Source organism: Hypanus sabinus, chromosome 20 (assembly GCF_030144855.1).
Source record: "Hypanus sabinus isolate sHypSab1 chromosome 20, sHypSab1.hap1, whole genome shotgun sequence".
Lineage (NCBI taxonomy): Eukaryota > Metazoa > Chordata > Chondrichthyes > Myliobatiformes > Dasyatidae > Hypanus > Hypanus sabinus.
Window position 1 is genome coordinate 30,494,896 of NC_082725.1, and position 18,058 is coordinate 30,512,953.

At 40.6% G+C, this 18,058-nt stretch overlaps 1 long non-coding RNA gene across 1 annotated transcript in view; it reads left to right on the forward strand.

Annotated features, from left to right (window-relative positions):
• LOC132378387 (uncharacterized) overlaps positions 1-17,672 on the forward strand; it is a 62,944-nt gene extending 45,272 nt beyond the window's left edge. The window contains exon 4 of the long non-coding RNA XR_009507023.1: positions 17,529-17,672. This is a non-coding gene — a long non-coding RNA (uncharacterized LOC132378387). The remainder of the gene's footprint in view (positions 1-17,528) is intronic.
• Positions 17,673-18,058: the final 386 nt, after the last annotated feature.

The window sequence follows — 18,058 nt, forward strand, 5'->3', positions numbered from 1 at the left end:
TAAGATAGCTTATGTACGCAGAATGATTGTACATGCGTAACGCTTGGGACTGGAGTGTCTGTACATAAGGTGACTGAAGGAAATGATAAAATAGTGGTGGTGCAAGGTGTGGTGGGGTGGGTTAGTAGATGGAGGGGTTTATCAGCCTTACTGCTTGGGGAAAGTATCTGTTTTTAAGTCTGATGGTTCTTGCATGAATGCTACGTGGCCTTCTCACTGATGGAAGAGCAACAAACAGCCCTTGAGCAGGTTGGGTGTGGTCCTTCATGACATGATACTGCTGGCCTTTTTACAGCACCTTTCTATATATGTGTAGGCCAGGGCCTACACATTACTATCTCCTTTGTCTTGTTGACATTGAGGAAGAGGCATATCAGCAAGCTTGACAATGTGATTACTCGAGTGTTTGGCCGAGCGGTTGTGTGTGAGCAGAGTGCACAGTAGTGGGCTCAGTGCACAGCCCTAGGGTGTGCCTGTATTGATGGGGAGAGAGGAGTAAGGTGCATCCTGACTATATGAGGTCTATTAATTAGGAGGTAGTTGCACAGTGTTGTATTTAGACCAAGGAGTAGGAGTTTGTTCACAAAGGTTTCTGAGACAAATTGTTGAATGCTGAACTGAAATCCAGAAACAGCATCCTGCCATAAGTGTCCTTGTTTTCTAGGTGCTTCAAGGGCCAGTTGCATGACAGATTCCATGGCATCTGCTGTGGAGCAGTTCTGTCAGCGTGCATATTGGTGAGTGTCCAATGTGACACAAGTGGAGTCTTTGAGATGTGCCATTACCAGCCGCTCAAAACACTTCATGTTGTTCGGTGTCAGTGTTACCAGGCAGTAGTTGTTAGTTCTGAAGGTGTAGAGTTCTTTGGTGCAGGGATGATGGTGGCTGATTTGAAAAGTGTGGGGACATCAGCCTGGATGAGTGAAGTGTAAAGATGTCAGTGAGTCGGTGTACACAATCCCTGAGCACTCCTGGTATGTTGTTTGGCTCGGCAGCCTGACTCTCTATGGAGTCCTCCTTACATGTGCTGTTGTTACAGACAGTAGCCGCTCACCTGGAAGTGAGGGTAGGGAGGTAGCTTTTGTGGCGGGCATTGTGTTGCACGGCTGGACGCATGCATAAAACATCAGGGAGGGAGGTGTTATTGGTACGGTCAATGCTGTTTTTCCTTGTGTAGTCAGCGATGCCCTTGATGCCCAGCCACATATGCTGGGGATCATTATCGGGCAGGCCTCCCGGAATTTTTTGGCATAGGTAGTCTTTGCCCTCTTGATGCCGAAGATGAGATTTCTTCTGGCTTCTCTGAGAGCTGCTCTGTCTCCAGAATTGAAGGCAGCATCCCAGGCTTTTAGTAGGGAGTGCACCTCTATGTCCAGCCAGGGCTTCTAGTTGGACCATGAGATGACCGCTCTTGTGGTACCAACATCATCGATGCACTTACAGGTGTAGCTGGAGGCAGATGAGGCACATTCCTAGAGTTCTGCGTCTTTTCCATTCAGGCGGCCTCCTTGAACTTCTGCCAGTTAGTCCATTCGAAACAGCCCTGAAGCATAGAGATTGCCTCATTAGGCCATGCAGTGATGGTCCTCTTGACTGGTTTCTCCATTTTCAGCAGTGGTCGGTGTGCTGGGATTAACATTATGGAGATGTGGTGTGAGAAGCCAAGATGAGGGCGTGTGGTGACTTTATAAGTAGTGCGTCTGTTTACATCAACATGGTTGAATCTGTGTGTTCCTCTCGTGGTCATGGTGACACGTTGGTGGAACTTGGGTAAAATGTCCTGAAGATTAACATGATTGAAGTCTCCCGCAATTATGAAGAGACTGTCAGATGCAGGTTTTGTAGAGAGCTGATGATACAGTGAAGCTCTTCCAGTGTGCCTTTGGCACTCATTTTCTGGGGTGTAGACAGCGGTGATGAACACAGCAGTAAACTCCCTAAACAGGTAATGTGGCTGGTACTTAATTGTAAGGCATTCAATTGCTATAGAACAGTGACTGCTAACTGCACTGAGTCTGTGTGCCAACCTTCGTTAATGTGCACACAGAGTCCGTCTTCATTGGATACCCCCGGCAGAGAGTTCTTATCCATGTGGAACAGAGTCATTCCATGAATTGAAACATTGAGTTGGGTAGTTTATTGTTTAGCCACATTTTGGTGAAAACTAGAATGCAGCAGTTTGTCACCTTTCTCTGTGCCTTCATTCTCAGGCCATTTTATTTTTTAGTGAGCGGACGTTGGCCAGGAAGAGTGATGGTACCAGTAAACTGCTTGGGTTAGCTCCCATCCTAGCTAGGGCCCCAGTTCTCTTGCCGCATTACTACTTCCTCTCACCCCGCCTATGTCTTCTGCTCCCTTGGCTGAGCTGTCTAGTTCAGGTCACAGTCGCTAGGCTTGGTCCAGAATCCCTAGTCCGCTGACTACTACTACTCTACCATTATCTCTACTGACAGTGGATTAAAAATTATATTTTCTAGAAGTTCAGTGGTGTTGTATTCATAGAACGTTGGTTGACTGAGATCCCTGAACTAGAAACACTGAAGCATTATTTAAGAATTCAATACAAGCACCATTATTGGGAGCCAGAGAAGCTGTTGTGTTTCTACTGTTACGTATCCCGTAACTGGATAACTTACCAGCAAAGATAGAGAGGTCTGTTGAAGTCTGTTGTCACTATTTTCAAATGTTTTATTCGTAAAGGGACACAAAAGTAGGGTTAATACATACATTCAGATAGTGCACATTGTCAACACTCAATCTAAAGCGCGGGTATATTAATCATCATCATTAAGAAGTGAGCTCTGCTGGTGTCTAGGGGTTAATAGATTGTCCGTTGGAAATATAAAAGTCACTCAAAGTCTGCAGGCCTCAGCCCTTTGAAAATCGCTGATTTCACGAGAGAGAGAGAGATTGGGGGGAGAAGAGAAAGAACTTGCCGAGTCTCGATGAATCTTCCGTGAAATCGGGGGAGCGTTGGTTTCCTCTCCCCGATGTTAGTTAAAGCGGTTTTCTGTGATTCCAGCCACAGATTCCAATCCCGGAATCTAACGCATGTGGCTTCCTTCAGAATGGCTTCCCGCTGCTGCGGGAACACTCTCGTGTCTTCTTGGTGCGTCTAAGGGGCTGTCCCCCTGAGACTCTCCTTTATACTTCCTCACGGGGTCGCAGGTGTCAATCAGGTTGGGATGATGCAATCTCTCTCTCAACCAGCCCACCTTGCCTGAGGGCTTTTCCCGTGGTCTCCATGAGACAATAGTCGCTGTTGTCTTTATTCTGTATCCCTGGTGGGACCTGCAATTTGGCATGTTTCTCTCTCTCTCTCCGACTGGGTCTACTGACCTCCCCCCCCCCCTTTCGACGGGTGCTCTTTCGATTCTCACAAAGGAGGTGGCTGGGATCATGACACTACATGCTGCCATTTTAAAAACATTAGTAATCTATAAAATTACTAGACTATTTTAAAAATGGCCTAGTTCACCAATTTCCTTTCAGGCAGAAAATCTGTTGTCTTTTCCTGATTTGAGTTATTAGTCACTCCAGATTCACAGCAATGTTGTTGACTTCTAGCTATTGTCTGAACTGACCAAGCAAGCCTTTCAGTTCAGGGTTGACTGGATTTCTATGATAAATTTGAGCTTGTCAGAGGTGCCCACATCTAGAAGTGAATTACAAAAAAAGGAAGCATTTTATTCAGTGATTGAAGAAGCTTCTGCTATGTGTGGACAACTCTAATGGAACCTGATGATGTATAGCTTTAACCAAACCTTCTTCTACCTCATAAGGCAACCAATGGAGCTTCTGTCACATTCAGATATAGTCTCAGTATGGAACTTATCAGCCATTTGGACAAAATCAGACTGGGTGGAATTCACTGAATAGACTGGGTCCACCCTACTTCCCTCCAAGCAATGTCTGACACAGAGGCTGAGTCCAGCTCAGGAAGGCATGGGTACAGCCCAGGGTTGACCAGAGAAGTCAGATAGGATGTCATGATTTTTAAAACCAACTAAAAAATTCATCAAATTAAACTTTTTGACGGAACTAATACAGGTGAAGGAGATTTGAGAGAATGTTGAGGAGCGTGGGTTTTAATATCAGCTTGAGACATCAGATGGATGTTAAGATGTATTGGTGGAGGGTTAGTAAATAGCTAACATATAAAAAAATTGAAGGATATTATGTTGGCTTTGAAAGATAAATGGTTGGTGTGAGGAGAGGTTAAGTCGCCCAGCTTCATCCCATGCATTATTTCTATTAGCATGAGTTTGATTTCTGCCAGACTGCACTGAGACTTGAGCATACTCCACACTGTGGCTTTCCTGGTCAGTCATTTAGTATGAGAGTAGTTTGATATCTTACTCATCCTGACATCAACCTTATTTCCCTAGCAGAAGAAGAAGTTTCACATAAAAACCAAATAACTGCGTTGAAGATGACTGTCTATGCTTGATTCTTTTCTTCCTCTAAGAAGCTATTCCACCTGAAAGTTAAAATTATCGACGTGTATCTTCCTTTCTGATGTTTTTTTTTTCAATAGGTACTGATTATTAAGGAGAGAAGATTAATTTCTCTAAATTTTAACCGGTATCACTTTTTACATTCACATGTAAAAGGGCATCATTCAGCAATGTTGATCCAAATTTGTGTCACATGTCTTGTTCTGCTCCGTATTAAAATCAGCAAATGTAAAGAACTGCAATGCAGAACAAGAGTTAAGTTAATGCACTGAAAGAACTTTAATGTTAAACACATATTTATTTTATTTTGGATAAGCATTGTTACAAGGAAATTCCCATAATTATACAAGTATTTTCTCAGTATATAGTGTAAGCTAAAATATCTCAACAAATTTAGCCCAGAAGACAGGGGATAAAACAGGAAACAGTGGAAACTTTCAGAAAGTCAGACAGCAACTTTGAAAAGAAAGCTGAAACATCAATTGTTTCTCTTTCTACCAATGCTACTATTCCCCAATGTTTCCAAAAGGTTTTCGGTTTTTATTCTAGATACCTATAATCTGGATCTTTTTTTTAATTTCCAAATGGTAGGCGATTCCCTAGAAAAAATATTTGAGCTAAAAGTGGTAAACTTAAGCTGTGTGAAAGTTAGTAAAAGTATAGGTAGCTTCATTATTCACATATCTGGAGCAATGTACAATGTAATTTCCATAATTTTTGCATTCTTCTGGACTGTTCCTTTCATGAGCTTTCTTTGATGTCAGTCCAGTTATAATTCGCCTGCACCATGCTGAAATATCAATGTTCTGTTTACCAGCACAATCCAGGATTATGTTCAGCAAATTTGCTTTTGATGTAAACAAAATTATCTTCGTAGGGTTCTATGGTTAAACCAGTTGCTAACTTCACATACTACTATAACCAGAGGTTCCTGTGTGTGTTGCATGATATAAGAGTTCCTTCTACAACTGAATTAGAAGTGTTAGCCATATAATATAATAAAAATGCTATAATCTTGGGCTTACAAGCCATAAAATCTTCATGAAGAGGGACATTCACCAAAGCTACTGCTGCTTCCCTCTCACATTGCACCATGATATGTATTAGATGAGGAAGCTCAATTTCACAGAATTCCTGAACATTCAACCTAAATTTTTCAGACAGGTTGACCATAATTTTCTGTCATTCAGTAGTGGCAGCCATTTCTCCCATTGATAAGTGGTTTCTGTCACACCTGATGTAGTTATTGATCTATATCTATGTCTATATGGACACTAACCTTGAAGAATAGTGATCTTGTTTGAGAATGAATCTAAGGAACAAAGCACTGTGGTTTTATGATGCATGTTTTGTCAATTTTATTTCTGTGATTCAGGGGCTGAATCTCCCTTTGAATATTGCTCAGAGTTTCCAGGTAGTTCATTTCACAGTGACTTATGCCAATTGAAAATCTAAAAGCTCCCATGATCAACTCTTTTTCTGGATTCAAGGGTTTTCACAAAGACTAGCTGTATCATTACTAACTTTCTGAAACTTCTCAGCTGTATTTTTCTGTGACAATGTTGTATTCTGTTCTTCACTGAGAAATTCCTTTGGGATCATAAGCTCTCTTTGGCAGAGTTAAGTTCCTTCCCTATTTCTTGTGGTCTGCTGCTGAAATCCAGCTGTTCTCAGCACAACTATCTACTCATGAAAAACACCACTGCAACTCATTAATCTTGCTTGGGGAATCTTTGTGCTCAACTGATGTTGAACTCATGTGATTTAGGATGCCTGTGGTTTATGGTCTTATCAGATGTGAAAAATTGCATGTTGGTCTATTTATTCATGGTCTTAATTGATGTTTGACTAATTATTCAGTAATCTAAAGTGTCTGTGTTTAACCACTCATTGTAAATATTAACTTGTTAGTACAGCTAAAAACAGTTAATAAAATATGCATCCATCCTCTTTGATGTGGCAATTGGCCAAAAGATGATAAAATAATCATTTTATACAATGAAGTATAAATTGTTTGTAAGCACAGCTGTCAAAATAAAGATCTTTCATTTTGCCCAAAAGCACTTTACAGTCAATGGAATACTTTACCAAGTATAGTCAAAACAGCACACAGCAAACCCCTAGAAACAGCGATGTGATAATGAGCAAATATTCATTTTTTATGATGTAGAATGCAAGACAGTAGAATAGGAATAACTCCACTGCTCGCCCTCTGAATAGTGCATGGGATTTTATTTTACATCCGTTTGAATGAGTAGATAGGGTCTTGACATCCTCTTACCACTAATTCTTCTATGCTGTAGTGAAAACAAGGATGGTTATAAAAAAATTCACTTGTAAAGCAAAGCCATCATCGCAAAAATCAGACTGGTGAATCTTTAATGCATTCCCTATATCTTTCTTTCAGAATTAAGGTTCAAGGTCAAGGTACATTTACTAACATGGTGTGCATGCAGTACACCACTCTGAAATTTTTCTTCTCCAGAAAAGCCATGAAACAATTAAAAACCAGAATCAGAATCAGACTTTAATTGCCAAGTACCTGTACACATACAAGGAATTTACTTCCAGCAGATGTTGTCTCTCTGCTCATAACAATAATAATGATAAATATAAATGAAAATATAGATTATACATACAAGTAGTGCAATCCAAGTAATAGTTAGTCGACAGTTAACCGGCAGTCAACTGTTCAGCAAAGTGTCTGCAGTAGGGAAAAATCTTCTCCAGTGCCTATTAGTCTTAGTCTGGAGGGATCTGAAGCGCCTACCAGACGGAAGCAGTTCAAACAGTCCGTGCGCAGGATGGAAGGAGTCCTTTATGATGTTCCCCGCCCTCTTCTTCAACCTGGAAGAATACAGGTCCACAATAGCCCACCCCCCCCACCAAAAAAAAGCGATAGTGCAGCAAGAACAACAACCCCTCCCTCATGCACAAAAAATAAATCGTGCAGACAATTTGTGATCAAATGAAGTCATTGGGTAGATAGATAATTTTTTGATCCCATAAGGAAATTACAGTGTCACAGTAGCATCACAATGCACAGATCTACAAGAATACAAATATTAGAAGAGAAGTAAGAAAGAGTAAAAAATAAGTTACATCAAACAATCCAACAGGAAGGGGGGGGTCATCACTTACCCATCTACAGGTTGACTCATTAGAGACCATAATGGCCAAGGGTAAGAACTTTGGAGCATCATAGTTGTCTTAGTCTATTACTAAAAGTGCTCCTCTGTTCAGCCAAGGTGGCATGGAGAGGGTGAGAAACATTGTCCAGAGTGGATAAGACCAATATTGAACATAAAAACATGGTTCACATAGACCCTGTATATCTTTAGCAAGACAATTTTACCCTTTTACTCAAATTTATTCAAATTTGTACTCTAAAATTCCAAGAGGCATAAAAGTGCATTTTAGCCTCCATCTATCAGTCATCCAAACTTAAATATTTGTTTAATCTTTTGTGGAAATAGAATTCACTAATGTACTCTCAGCTTGGAAGTCTTATTTATTTCTGTCTTTTTCAAAAGCAGTACTTTGTGAAACATGGTCCCTCTCAACTGACCGACCTCTGAATAACACATCATCCTTTCTTCCTCCTGGTGATTATTTAAAATAGCTTTAAACCTGAAAATGAATCATAGTTCAGAAAATTTTATCAACGGCTCTTTTCAGTGTTTTCTGATTATATTATTATTTTTTAAAATTAAATACTGCCTTGTTCTTTATGGATTTGTTTTCAGATTTATTTGAATGAATACATGTATATTTCCTGTAAATGTAAATCTTGAGGGCCTCAATAAAACACAGCCTGTTTTCTGCATAGGAAATTAGCACTCTGCATAATGGTACAGATTTGGTAAATCACCAGGATTACAAGTAAATGAAAATGAAAGAAAAACTGATCGTATCTAAAATAATAAAAAACAGAAAATTCTGGAAATGCTCACCAGTTTACCCTGAGTTCAACCTATCAGACATCCACACATCCCCACCTTCCCTGCCATTAAATAAGCTGTTTTTGTCTCCCTTACAATTCTTCAAGGTTTACTCTGCTTCTCTTCCAACAAGTGCAGCCTGACCTAGCTGAGTATTTCCAACGTTTTTTATTTTTATTTTGATGATGTTGCAAACTGTGATCTGGCACAGCATGCCAGTAAGGAAGTCCCAGACTTCACACTGCCTGGACCACCTTACGTTGTTTGGGAAGATAGTGACTATAGAAGCAGAAGATGAGAAAAATCCCGGCTCTCTTGTGGTTGCACCATCCTGATGATGCTCAAAGTGTGAATTCCTGTCATAAATAATCTATTAGCACTGGGAAAAACTAAACTGAAACCATGGTGAATTCCACACATATAGTGTCCAACTTTGAAAAATTGCTTCCATAAAAACAGAGTAGATCTATTGATCTGTGGCATTTAGTCAAAATTCAAAAGTTCAAAGCTCAAGTTAAATTTATTATCAAAGAACATACATGTTACCATATACACCTCTGAGATTCACTTTAAATCCATGAAATATAATAGAATCAATGAAAAAATGCACACACCTGGATGGACAAAAACACAATGTGCAAAAACCAACAAACCGTGCAAATACAAAAAAAAACTAACAATAAATATCGAGAGCACGAGATAAAGAGTCTTTGAATGTAAGTCCACGTGTTGTGGGAACATTTTAATGATGGGATGAGTGAAGTTTTGTGAAGTTATCACTACTGGTTGAGGGGTAATAACTATTGCTGAACCCAGTGATGTGGGTTCAGAGGCTGGTGTACCTTCTTCCTGATAGCAGCAGTGAGAAGAGAGCATGGCCTGGGTGGTGGGGATCCTTTATGATGGATGCTGCTTCCCTTTGACAGCGCTCTATACCATACACAAAGGCAAGAAGGTTACACGGTCACATGGACTTGCTTCAACTATCACTAACATTATTTAAGGTTATTTTCGAAAAAATGAAGAATTAATTCCTATATTTCTATTTGAAGTATTGGGTTCTGGACAGAGGTAGATATACTATAATAAAGTTCAGGTCATGAAAATGTTCAAAATGGAAAAGCAAACATTCTTGCTGAGGTTTAAACAAAGGAACAGAAAAGTAACTTAATGTTGGAGGAACAACAAAGATATGCATGGGCATCATATGGAAATCAAAAAATAATAATAATTGCAGATGCTGGAAATCTGAAACAAAAACAGAAAATGCTGAAAAATTCCAGAAGTTTAGCCAGCATCTATTGAAAGAGAAACGGTCACTCTCAAGCATTGATGACTTTCAATTTCTATTTCGATTTAAGTTCTACATATCGATTTCTCTAAATGTAGAACTTAACTCTTAAGAATAAAAATGGCTGTTGGGAGAGATGAATCCTTGTGATTAAAGTCATGGAGAGTCACAGAGCCATAAATCATGGCAACAGGCCTTTTTACCCAAGTTGACTCTCTGGACTGCCTTTTGGGAATTCTGATCACCTGGCTGTCCTCCTCCTACCTGCAAACATGCAGAGGCAACGGAGGTAAGAACAACAAAGAGGTGGTCACAAGATGCAGAGGAGTGACTATGAGACTGCTTCGAGTTGATGGACTGACCCATGATCAAGGAGTCATCAGAGGACCTGAATGAATACGCCACAGTTGCCATGGACTTTATAAATTCACTCATGGATGAATGTGTCCCCACAAAACAATTCACAGTCTTCCCCAACCAGAAGCCCTGTAATCTGCTGAGGGCAGCTCAATGGCATTCAGGAATGACAGCCCAGGAAAGTACAGAAAGCTCAAGTATGATCTCATGAAAGCCATTTCACATGAAAATGGAAATTCCAGACCAAACATAAATCACATAGGATACAGCTGCTGTGGCAGGGCTTGAATTCCCTTGTCTCCTACAAAGCAAAAACCAAGCAACGTAATGTCAACAAGGTGTCACTCCCAGATGAGCTCAATGCTTTTTATGCTCGCTTTAACCAACAGAACCTGGAGGCAACTTCACAGACGTGAGGGCATCCATCAGGAGGTTGAACCCGTGGAAAGCATCTGCCCCAGAGGGTGCATCTGGCTGAGTACTGAAGATCTGTGCCAATCAACTGGCTAGAATACCCACTGACATCTTCAACCGCTAGCTTTGGGCATCTGAGATACCCAGCTGCTTCCAGCAGTGCCCAAGAAAATGTGACTAATCACCTCCACGACCATCATCCCATAGCACTTCATCCACCCTGATGAAAAGTCTTGAGAATATAGTCATGGAGTATATCAACTCCTATCTGAGGAGTGACTTGGATCCACTCCCATTTGTCTCCCACCACAACTGGTCAACAGCAAATGGCATTTCATAGGCTCTTCACTCAGAACACTGAGACAATGAAGATGCATACATCATAATGCTTGTCATTGACTGCCTTTCAGCATATAACACTGTCATCTCCCTGAAACACATCACTAACTTCCAGGACCTGAGCTTGAGTACCTCCCCGTGTAACTGGATGCTCAAGTTTCTCACTTGCAGACCCCAGTCAGTACAGATTGGTAACAACATCACCCCCACAATCACCATCAGCACAGATAAACCACAAGGCTGTACGCCTAGCCCTCTGCTCTACTTGCTTCATGCCTATGACTGTGTGGCTAAGTACAATGGCAAAGTCATATTTAAGTTAGCTGATGACACCACTGTTATTGGCTAAATCAAAAGTGCTGGCAAATCAGCATATAGGAGGGAGATTGAAAATTTGGTTGAATGATGCTACAACAACAACCTCCCACTTAGCGTCTATAAAACCGAGGAGCTGATTATTGACTACAGGAAGAATAAACCGAAGATCCATAAGCCAGCCCTCATTTGGGCCTCAGAGGTGAGAGGGTCAGTTACTTTTAGTTCATTGACACTATCATATCAGAGGATTTGTTCTGGAACCAGCACATAAGTGCCATCACAAAGAAGGTATGACAACACCTCTACTTTCTTAGAAGTCTATGCAGATTTTCCATGCCATCTATAATTTCGATAAAACTTTTATAGGTGCACAATAGAGAGTAGCCTGATTGGTTGCATCACAGTTTGGTATGCAAACACCAATGCCCATGAAGGAAAGGCCTACATACTATGGTGGTTACAGCCTAGTCCATAACAGGCAAAGACCTCTCCACCATTAAGCACATTTACAAGGAGCTCTGCCACAAGAAAGCAACACCCATCATCAAGGACACCCTCCATCTAGGCCATGCTCTCTTCTTGCTGCTGCCATTGGGAAGTGGGTACAAGAGCTTTAGGTCCAACATCAGCAGGTTTAGGAACAGCATTACCCTACAACAATCAGTCTTCACAATCAGTTACATGGGTAACTGCACTCACCTCTACTCTGTACTGATTCCACAATTTTTGTATTTCTAGAACTCTGCAATACAATCTTTCAATATTTATTAAATTGTTTATTTGTTGCTATTATTTTGTTTGTCATTGTTTGTCTTCTTTTGCACATCGGTTGTTTACCAGTATTTGAGTATAGTTTTTCATTGACTCTATTGTGCTACTTTTTTCTACTGTGAATGCCTGCAAGAATATGAATCTCAAGGTATTATAAGGTGTCATATACAGTGTGTAATTTCATGATAAATTTACTTTGCATTTTAAACTTTGAACTTCAATGGAAAATCGCCTTGGTAATGCATCAAATGAAAAGATCAAGACTTTGTTATTATTATTTTCTGAGGAAGGATTTGAAACCTGCTGTTTACAGATTTAGTCCAAGAAACCTTACTCTTTCTACAGTTCTTGCATTAAATGTTGCTTTGAGTTAACTCTTTCTCTACCAAATTTATAGCCTTACAATTTGGAAATAGAAAAAAGATACACACAAACTAAAGGTCACTCCTAATGGAGAGATCAGTTGAGAAGTTCATTCTCACTAGAACCTTTCAGTCTATTTAAAGATGCTAATAGTTCAGGTAGTATAAAGGCATAGGAAGGAACTGTACCTTACTTGATCTACAAAAATGATTTGATGCAGTAAAATCAAAACAACAGTCAACAGAAGTTAGTATGCAAGTTTACACCACTAAGTAGCATTATTGTGAACATTTATATTTATATTTGGTGCAAATTTATTGGTGCATCCTTATTTTCCATAAATTGAGTGCGAGTCGGAATTTCCTCATATGGTAAAATAATATGAAGCCTTTCAGGATGTTCCCAATCTCAGCTTTCATCATTTTATACCACCTTCAACACAGCTAAGGGACTGCAAGCTATCTCTGAATATGAGTCTATTGTTGTCACATTTACCATGGTACAGTGAAAAGCATCGTTCTGCATGCCATCAGTACCGACCTATCCATCACTTCATTGCATTGAAGTAGTATATTGGAAAACAGTAACAGAATTCAAAATAAAGTGCTAAGGTGACAGAGAAATTGTAGTGCAGGCAGAAAATGAGGGAGAAGCTACAAGGCATCAGTCTCCAAGACCCTACAAAGGATAGGAAGAACCGCAAACAGGCTCACTGGAGTCTCCTTTCCCCTTATTTAAACATTTACAGGGAGTGTTATATGTGAAGGGTCTCAAGCATAACTGAGGATCCCTACCACTCATCTCACAATCTCTTTGAGCACTGTCATCAGGAAGGATGTACAAAAGCATCAGGACTAGGACTGCCAGACTGGGCTTTTCCCCTCATGCTGTGAGACTAATGAATCCCCTGCCACCACCAAGGTCTCAACACAAGGTCAGCAAGCTGCTTACTGTTTACTGTTTACTATTTACCTGTGCTGTGGACAACATGCATTTTGAATCATACTTTATCAATTCAATTGTGGTAGTATTATGTTTCATGTGCTCTGTGGTTCTGTATGTAAAAAAAGCATTTCAGGATGTATATTGTATACATTTCTCTGCCATTGAACCTTTGAACACTGTGGTCTCAAGGAACTTTGTTTCATTTAGTTTGATATATATACAGTATATACATATATATGTATATACTGTCTATATAGGGAGAGAGAGAGAGAGATACAGTCAGATGACAACAATCTTAAACTTGAAGTTGAGGAGCAAGGCCATGATGAAGTAGATTGGAAAGTTAACAGTTCATCTTATTATGCAAGAGGACTATTCACTAGTGTTACAAAAATTGGAAAGCACTCTTCAGTTTACAGCTAAGATGTTTTGCTTGGAAAATTTAATATTACCTCACAGCCACTGGTGCAATGTCATCACTGGAATTTTATAGTCAGTTGGCAAGAGATTCTAATGTGCATAGAGATATGGTTTAAAGTATTGTCCATTTCCTTTCAGGGTCATGAAAATATAATACCGTATGTAATTGTAACACTCGCTTCACCTAGCAGCTTGATCTCGGGGGTGATAACCCCCTGCCCGGCCAAACTTAAGAAATCTCGTTTGGGTAGATGCTGTGTGATAAATCCCCTGTTTCAAATCAGTACCCCGAAATAACAAACAGTACACAATATGTGATTAAATGATTAAGCTTTATAACTCATACTTTGACTATGTGGTTAGTAGAGAAACAAAATATAAAAGAAAAAGAGTGCCAATCTTATTAAACAGTCTGTGCACAGTCGTTGAAGCTCACTCAGCAAGATCTTCTTTCCACCATTCGATCTCCTCCGAGCGTAGCCGATATCCAGACTCCCGCTTGGAGTCCACCCTGTCGGGCGGCCTACCTCTCCTCTCCACGCGCATCCTCTCTCTTCATCCGCCTTCTGGCAAAAGCCTGCAAAACCAATGGCTTCCAGTCAGGGCAACAGAATTCTGATTGGCTAACATGCATAATTATATCCCAGCTATAACCCAAACATTTCTGCTACAGGGAAACCATTACCTCAGCAATTAACATTACAGAGAAGCCATTACATTAGCCTGAGCAGTGAAACATTACAAAGAAGCCATTACATAATATACCGGAAAGCATTATATATTTAAAGCTCATTAAGTGCAGGGATTAAACCTATTTGTCCCTGATAATCATGCATAACTTAATCAGATGACTGCCAGTGACTAGTGGTGCTCCTCAGGGGTCAGTATGGGAATTGTTATTATAGCATTGTTTGTCAGTGATTTGGATAATGGAATCGATAGCTTTGTGGCAAAGTTTGCAGATGATATGAAGATTGGTGGAGGGATAGATAGTGCTGAGGAAGCAATACAATTGCAACGGACTTAGATAAATTGGAAGAATGGGCAATAAAGTGGCAGATTGAATACAGTGTTGGGAAATGTATGATAATGCATTTTGGTAAAAGAAACAATAGTGCAGACGTATTTAAATGGGGAGAAAATTCAAACATCAGAGGTGCGGAGGGATTTAGGAGTCCTCATGCAAGACTTCCAGAAGGTTAAGTCTATGGTAAAGAAGGCAAATGCCATGTTGACATTTATTTGAAGGGGAATAGAATATAAAAGCAAAGAGCTAATGCTGAGCCTTTATAAGACTCAGGGCACATTTAAGAGCATTGTCAACAGTTTTGGGTCTCATATCTCAGAAAAGATGTGTTGTCATTAGAGAGAATCCAGAGCAAATTGGGGGATAACATACGTGGAGTGTTTGGCAGCTTTGGGCCTGTACTCACTAGAATTTAGAAGAATGCATGGGGATTTCATTGAAACCCACCGAATGTTGAAAGAACTATACAAGGTGGACGTGCAGAGGATGTTTCCTGTGGTGGGTGTATTCAGCACTAGAGGGCACAGCCTCAAAATTGAGGAGCAACCTTTTAGAACAGAGGGAAGGAGTAAATTTTTGTCAGAGAGTAGCGAATCTGTGGAATACTCTGCCACAGACTGTGGTGGAGGCCACATCCGTGAGTAATATTTACGGCAGAAGTTGAGAGTTTCCTGATTGGTCAGGGCATCAAAGGATATGGTGAGAAGGCAGAGGAACGATATTGAGCAGGAGGCAGGATCAGCCATGATGGAATGGCGGAACAGACTTGATGGCCTAATTCAGCTCTTATGTCTTCTGGTCTTAAAGGTAACAAAAAACTCCCTGCGATGCAGGAGGGGCTACTAAAGCATTGTTTTGCAATGGGAGAGAAATGACTTTTCATTGAGAGTATAGAACTGTTGCAATGGAACACGGCGAATGAGGCAAACCCAAGTGCAGGACACGGGCATGGAGACTGAGTTAGGATGCTTACACGGGCGTAAATGCCAAACAGCAAATAGGAGGGATCCTGCCACGGAGCCCTGATATGAAGCCTTGACGTGGGGCCTCGACACAGGGCCTCAACACGAGGCCTTGACATGAAGCCTTGACTCAGAGACTTGACACAGAGCCGTGACTCAGATAGACGGACTCTCGTTGGTAAACCTTGAAACTGGAGCTAAGCTTAGAACAAACAGTTCTAAGTGGCCAGGAAATGTTAGTTATCACACAGTAAAAAGACCAACGATCTGGCAACTAGGGTTTGTAACGCAGGGGTTCTTATATTGCAGGTCCAGATGGAAACCAGGTGTGCCGTCATCAAAGAAAACTAGAAACAATTGGGAAATTAACAGTTGGAACCATGGCACAATCAAAGGAAATTAGAGGAAATTATTGAATAAACAATCAGGACCATGACAGGGACAGGAAAAGAGAAGGCACTCTACTTGTCTAAGTTGAATGAAAGTTGTGGAAGTAGTGAGTAAATTATTCAGTAAGGGGAATACACAGAAGATAATCTACACATGGTCCATTTCTGAACCCTTTCATCACTTCCTTTCTAATAAATTATTTAGTTTGCTCAAGTGCAGAGGACATGATATGCTCCCACCACTGGGAAGGTCTTAGGATTCAGGAAAAGGGATGTTGTATTCCATATGCTATTAGGTTAAACTGTTAATGAAGTAAATAAAGGTAGATGTCCATACAGAATTATTTAATACACCATTTCATTCAGAACATTCATACAATTCAGCATTCAACATCATAATTCCCTCCAGGGTCAACAAGAGGCTCAGAGACCTCTGCCTTCACCCTGCCTTGTGTGGTTGAATGCTGAATTTCCTGTCAGATCTCCAGCAGGTAGCATGAGTAGGCTCCCTCACCTCTGTGCCTCTGACCCTTAGGGCTGTGTACTAAGCCCCCTCCTTTAATCTCTGCATACCCATGACTGTGTCGCCACCCACAGCTCTAATCTGCTAATTCAATTTGCTGAAGACACTCCACTGATTGGCCTAATCTCAAATAATAACGAGGCAGCCTACAGAGAAGAAGTCATCACCCTGACACAGTGGTGTCAAGAAAACAGCCTCTCCCTCAATGTCACAAAAACAAAGGAGCTGGTTGTGGACTGCAGGAGGAATGGAGACAGTCTAGCCCCTATTGACATCAATGGATCTGGGGTTGATAAGGTGAACAGCTTTAAGTTCCTCGGCATAAATATCACCAAGGATCCCACGTGGCCTGTACATACTGGCTATGAGGTGAAAGAGGCACAACAGCGCCTCTTTCACCTCGGACGGTTGAAGAAGTTTGGTATGGGCCCCCATATACTAAGAACTTTCTATAGGAGCACAATCGAGAGCATCCTGACTGGCTGCTTCAATGCCTGCTATTGGAACTGTACTTCCCTCAATCGCAGGACTCTGCAGAGAGTGGTGCGGAGAGCCCAGCACATCTGTAGATGTGCACTTCCCACTATTCAGAACATTCATAAATACAAGTGTGTAAAAAGGGCCCGAAGCATCATTGGGGACCCAAGTCACCCCAACCACAAACTGTTCCAGTTGCTACTATCTGGGAAATGGTACCCCAGCAAAAAAGCCAGGACCAACAGGCTCCAGAATAGTTCCTTCCACCAGGGCATCAGACTGATTAACTCATGCTGATACAACTGCATTTCTATGTTATATTGACTGTCCTGCTGTACATACCTATTTATTATAAACTACTATAAATTGCACATTGCACGTTTAGACAGAGACGTAATGTAAAGAATTTTATTCCTCATGTATATGAAGAGTGTAAGTAATAGAGTCAATTCAATTCAATTCAATTCATTTTTTTGGATATGGACATCACCAGCAAGACAAGTATTTATTTCCCATTCCTAATTGTTCTTTCAGAATCCTTTGGTGAACTGCTCTCTTGAACTGCTGCAGTGCTAGCGGAATTAAGTTACACTGCTTTTGGGTAAAGAACCCAAGGCCGAACAAAACACAGGGAAGTATAGTCAAGTGTACAACGTGGAAGAAAATATACAGATGTTAGGGATCATGAGGTCAGTTAGAGTAACCCAGGTAAGTAAATGCAGTACATTTTGTACACTGAGTCATTGTGTGCCTGTGGTAGGGAGACTACATTTTCAGCATGGTGGATCCCTTACTAATCATTAGTCTTTCTTGAAGTGTACTTCATCGTCTGCAATGTGACTGCTATGTAGCCATAAAATCTTGACTGACAAAGGCAATAATCAAAGGCAGGAGTATGTGGAAGCTATTTCTATTTCTCAGTTTATTTTTAATGATGTCTTATTTTCAACTTCAAAGTAGTTTACGAGTGTATGTTATTATTGTTCAGAGAAAAATTGTGGGTATTTCCAGAATAATTATTTTAAAAGAAAATTTGAAATTATTTTGTGCACACACTGGCAAAG